This window comes from Cyanistes caeruleus, chromosome 3 (assembly GCF_971803275.1).
Source record: "Cyanistes caeruleus chromosome 3, bCyaCae1.hap1.1, whole genome shotgun sequence".
Lineage (NCBI taxonomy): Eukaryota > Metazoa > Chordata > Aves > Passeriformes > Paridae > Cyanistes > Cyanistes caeruleus.
Genome location: NC_141703.1, coordinates 30353486 through 30358811, shown reverse-complemented (window position 1 = coordinate 30358811; position 5326 = coordinate 30353486). Strand labels below are relative to the sequence as shown.

At 40.7% G+C, this 5326-nt stretch overlaps 1 long non-coding RNA gene across 1 annotated transcript; it reads right to left on the bottom strand.

Moving 5' to 3' along the window:
- Window positions 1–1846: 1846 nt before the first annotated feature.
- Window positions 1847–3725, bottom strand: LOC111944053 (uncharacterized). Its single transcript, XR_002871148.2, has 2 exons — window positions 3562–3725; window positions 1847–2465 (listed from the first exon to the last, which is right to left on the bottom strand). It is a non-coding gene; the product is annotated as an uncharacterized LOC111944053 (long non-coding RNA).
- Between the last annotated feature and the right edge of the window lie 1601 nt (window positions 3726–5326).

Below are 5326 nucleotides of genomic sequence, written 5' to 3'. Positions count from 1 at the left end.
TATGATTTCCATACTTACCAAGCACTTTATTGAACTGGGGCTTACCCGTGCGCATGAAGCTAAGCGTCTTCAATACTAAGATGACATCTTTCTATTTTCCCCTTTGTGAAAAAAGGGCATGCTTACTTAGCCTCAACATTTTCCTATGATACCCTGTGCCTTTCTGTTCAAAATCATCCAGAGCACCTATTAATCAACCTGGATACAACCCCAACTGTCCAAGGAAACCACATGATCATTATCTGGATATTTGTCTCAACTTGTTCCAGATGCCTAGGTTTAGAACAAATGATGACATGAATGACCATAATAGACCAGTAATATTTGTTGAGAATTTACCTTATAATCAAATAAGACTTCATCCTTGAAAAAATTAATTTTCTGATTACATGAATGCATCATTATTTATCAGTGTAATTAGTGCTACTCCAGTAAATGTTTAAGTACTCAGCATATGTTTTGCAAAACTGGGTGCCAAAATTGAGTTCTGCATTTTTCCCCTCTCAGAGTGGAAACACCTGTAAGGAAAAAAAAACAAAAACAACCCCACAACAAAACAACTTTTCTCATTGTTCTACCCCCAGGTTTCTGAGGATCTGTAACTTCACTGCTGATGTGTTGTAAGGCAGCAGTAAAGTGCCATAACTGTGTTTATTTCCTCTTCAGCAGCAGAACATTTGATCTGTTGGTGGCCCCTGCCAGGGCTGGTTCAAAGCTTAATGAGCCGCATTAACTTTTAACAAGTGTTGTGGATGAAAGAATATGTCTAGAAAATATCAGTAGTGCTATTGAGTAAGAGGACAGCAGGTATAAATGCAGAGCCAGAACAGCCAGAAAGTATCCTGACAAGCTTTATAGTGTAAACAAAAGAGTATCACCCAGTTCTTCCTGCCACAAAGGAATTATTCTTTGCTTTATTCTATTGTGAAATGCTACCTCACACAAATTTTACATTTGCTTCCTGCAGACATTTATGCTGCTTTTTCCTTCATGGGCTGTATCTATCTCTCATTCTATTTTTACAGCATTTTCATCTCCATTCTCACATTTCACAGTTTCTCACCACTTCAGAACTATTTCTTTCAACAACATCTTATGCTTGACCCTTCTTCCTCCTGTTGCCCCAGTACAGAGTGTCCTGATACAGAAGAAAAAGGCAGTGAATATGTTCTGAGGAAGAACATGCAATAAAGCAGACACCAGAGCAAGTTTCCTTTGAGAGGACCTGTTACTTGTTAATTATGGTCAAAGTTAAATGCCCCTGACTATGGAAGGGTAATTTTATTTATTTTTTTTCTTAAGAGATGCAAAAATTACTACTTAAAAAAATTAATGGAGCCACAGAGGAAGACCCATGGACTTTGGAAGGGAGAAGGAGGGTAGACACCTTCTTATGTCCTTGATAACCTTGCACAACAGAAAAACATTGAATTTGCTATCTGTGTTAAGATGTTAAACCAAAAGAAGAAATGGCTCCACCAGTTCCTGCATGCTTTGCCCTGACAGAGACTTGGTGTAATGATGGAGCAGTCTAAAGAGAAGCAGATGCTTGCTACAGTTTTATGAGCAATAAGGCTTTAAAAGACACAGGGTTACTAACCTCTAAAGCAAAGCTAAACAACCTCTGAGGCACTGAACTAATTGCACCACAAATCTGTGCTAGATGGAAGAAAAGTTCACAGGAATAGCAGTGTGTGTCTTGACTCCTCTCCCTGCTTCACAACACTTACCTGCAACATGTTTTCATGAGTAAGCATGCACCAGACTTCTAAAAAAGTTATTCAGGTGCTAGGCTACTTTTAAAAATTTTCTCTGTTCTTTCATCCATGAGAAAAGGAGACCAGTGTTGCATTCTAGAAACTTTATTACATGCTTTAAAAATGCCTTAAAATTAGCAAGCAAAATACTTGACAAAGAAGTAAACACATACATATTAGCAGTGCTAAGTCCTATCATCCACAAGTGTGCAGAGCAGACCAGGAAAAGCAAGTTTCACTGGCTACCACCACCATATTCTTGAGAAGAAGAAACATTTCTACTGGTTTTCTTCGGAAGGAGCTGAGAAAGGATATTAGGCATAACCCCGCCTTGAGGAATGGTCACACAGGCAAAGAACTTGTTCAGCTCATCATCGTTTCTCACAGCCAGCTGAATGTGCCTGGGCAGGATCCTCGTCTTCTTGTTTTCACGTGCAGCATTCCCTGCCAGCTCCAGGACCTCTGCTGCCATGTACTCCATCACTGCAGCCAGGTAGATGGCAGCACCAGAACCAATCCTATGGGCATACTTCCCTCTTCGGAGCAGCCTGTAGATACGGCCCACGGGGAACTGCAGACCTGCCTTGGCTGATTTGCTTTTCTTTGATGCACTTCTAGGGTTGCCAGCCGCTACTTTTTTCTTTCCACGTCCAGACATTCTGACAGGCAAGAAGATAGAGGACTGGAGGTCTTCAAAGTACTTGGGCACTAATGGATAGCAAGAGGAGGTAACAGCAAGGTCAGTTCTGCTGCTCCACATCAAGGAGAAAGCTCATTCTTTTCTTGAGGAAAGAGCTTACCACACACCACAGGTCATCAAGAGAAGAGCTAAAATTTTAACTATTATTGCCCTTTTACAGACTGCCTTTTAGAAGAAGGGTCTCATTGCAAAATCTGTCAAGGGTTACTGAAGTTAGATACAAAGGGCTAAAAAGAAGAGAGGCTTTCCCTTGCTACTTGGAATGTATTTGGGACTAAGGTACAGCGGGTCTTCTTCAACCAGATTTTTCTTAAACACCACAACTGTTACCTCAAAGCTAACTTGAGACCTATCTCTTCTCTGAAGAGGAATCTGCATTACAATTTCTACTATCAAGTTACAACTTTGCTCCATTTGAAGTCTAAAACCAGAAAAATTCTTGCAGCCCACAGCTTGTTTATATATATGGATGTATTTATACCCAAAATACTCCAGGACATTCTCACACAGAGCATAAATTAATTCCCCAAGTGGTATTCTCTGGCTTCTGTGAGAATACTATTGGAGATCCTCTGCACTAGGAAAGGGATTAATTGATCTGGACAGCACAATGCAGTCCAGATCAATACAAAGAATACAAATTACCATCTACTTCCTCATGATGAAGAGAATTTAGCCCAGCTAGAATACTCTTACAATTGGAGTAGCAAAACTATTAATTTAAATAATGTTTCTAGTCTATAAGTAAATAGGACAGTTAACTTCCAGCACAGCTATTTTCAACATACAAGAACACCCATCACTACATTAATGTGTAGGGTTTTTACAGAGAGGTTTAACTATTCAAAAAAAATTAGAATAAGCTTTGAGAAGAAGATGAAAAAAAGTAAAAACTTAAAAATCCCAGTCTCTAATAAAATCCAAATGAACCAAGCCCTCATACCTCTTTATCCCTATTACCAAACAATATTATTTCTGAATTACTCACAGTACAGTCATAGTGCAGAATAGATGCACAGTAACTTAATAACTTAAAAAATAACATGAAGCCCACAGCCCCAAATCTTCCACAATATGTTATAAATGAAAAATACACCACAGTACCTTCAAAAAATTCTTATTTTATCCTGGTCTACACCTTACTGCAACCTGCTATCAACCACAGGAAAACTATGTAACACTGCTATTTCTACCCCAGGTCCAGAGCCTTTTTATTAGCAACTTTGTCTCCTCATCAGTGGGTCACCTGGGTAATTAATGAGTAATTTACACACACAGTGTTTCCTTCACCTTCATCTAATTCCTGATTTGGGGCAAAATGAGGAAATACATTACAGCTGCTCAGAAGGAAATTCGCTGGGGTGTGGGGGAAGAAGGCAGGCTGTCTCTAAGGGCTGAGCTCATAGTGAGACACTTCAGTCTCATTATGACACTGCCAGTTCTCACCCATTCTGGCTGGAGTATTTCTGTCTGTACACTATGTGTAAAAACAGTCCTCTCCTTCCTGCTGAAGCTTGATTAAAAAAAGGTATATAGGGTAAATGGGCTTTGTAAATATATTTTTAGTTGGGCGGGAGGGGGAAACTGTGTTTTGCTTTAGATGTGTCCCGGGCAGCTTGATTCATATTGTGTCTGAGCCCCACCAAGTGATGTGATGGGGCTGCTCCTAAGATTTAGGATTCTGCCCCCTCTTCTGCTAACTAACTGTTGCAGATGGTGCTCAGGGTTTACTGTGGTTCTGATGCTGAGGGTGCTTGGCTGGTTACTCTTAGTTCACTTGGGCAAAAATCTCACCTCAGGCAAAGGAATATTTTTGAGCACTTTTTGAAGAAATGAGTGCTCCTGCTCATGCCCTTTCTGCGTTTGTTTTCTGGCATTCAAAGTAGTTTCCAACCAGCAACATACAAGATCCATGGGTGTGCACAATATTTCAGCCACAGAAGCTGACTATTTAAACCAGAGGGTACTCCTGGAATGCCAAGATCTGGCAAAATACTCAGACAACAAAACTGTCATGGACAGTTCAGCCTTTGGTTCTGCCTGCCAGACATCAGCTGTGGGTCAGAGCCTCACAGCACCTGTATTTGTGGCACTCACACACTTTTCCTGCAAGGATGAGCATTTAGTCTAAGCTGGCTGAGCTTCCTGCCACCCCAGGGCATTGAACAACCAGTATGGGGTACTCTCTGCACGTTCAAATGCCCACCATGAAGACTGATGCCCTCTCAAAGCACAGCTGTCCATTTCTTCTAATTCAGAGGCAAAAAAGGTGGCTGTGCCTTCCCTTCAGTAACCCAGACTTAGCACAGGGAAAGTGGCCAACCCACTTCAGAATAACTGGCTGTTAATGGGTGCAATAAATGGAATTGATGCGTGCTAACTAAATTGTAACTATTTGGAAAGTTATTATTAGAAGCAATCAAAAGGATCAGCGTTACAAAGCAGATGTACCCCTCTGCAGATGTTACATGTTAGAATTGAGGTTCAGGATGTAGTTTGGAAGATAAGTGATGTCCCAAGATGAAAACGGCCTTGAGATGGACAAAATTAGAACGACTTTAGGCATAGGGTCTAAAATTCATTAAATGTAAGACTAATCAGTAGACTTACATAACACAATGCTTAGTACACTCGCGCAAACCTGTGAGGTCATCCAGAGGACAGCGAGGATGAGTGTAAGCCTTCATCCAAAGACCACCAAAAGAAGACTGCAGACCTCCTAACAACAAGTGAGTCATGCACCATGAAGAAAAGTGACATAAAGTAAAAAAAAAAAATCAGAAAGAGGAGGAAACTTATGGGAAACATTAATGAATATGAGGTACGTGAGGCCGTGTGGGGAACCCCCTCCGTACCCCAGTCAGTTTTG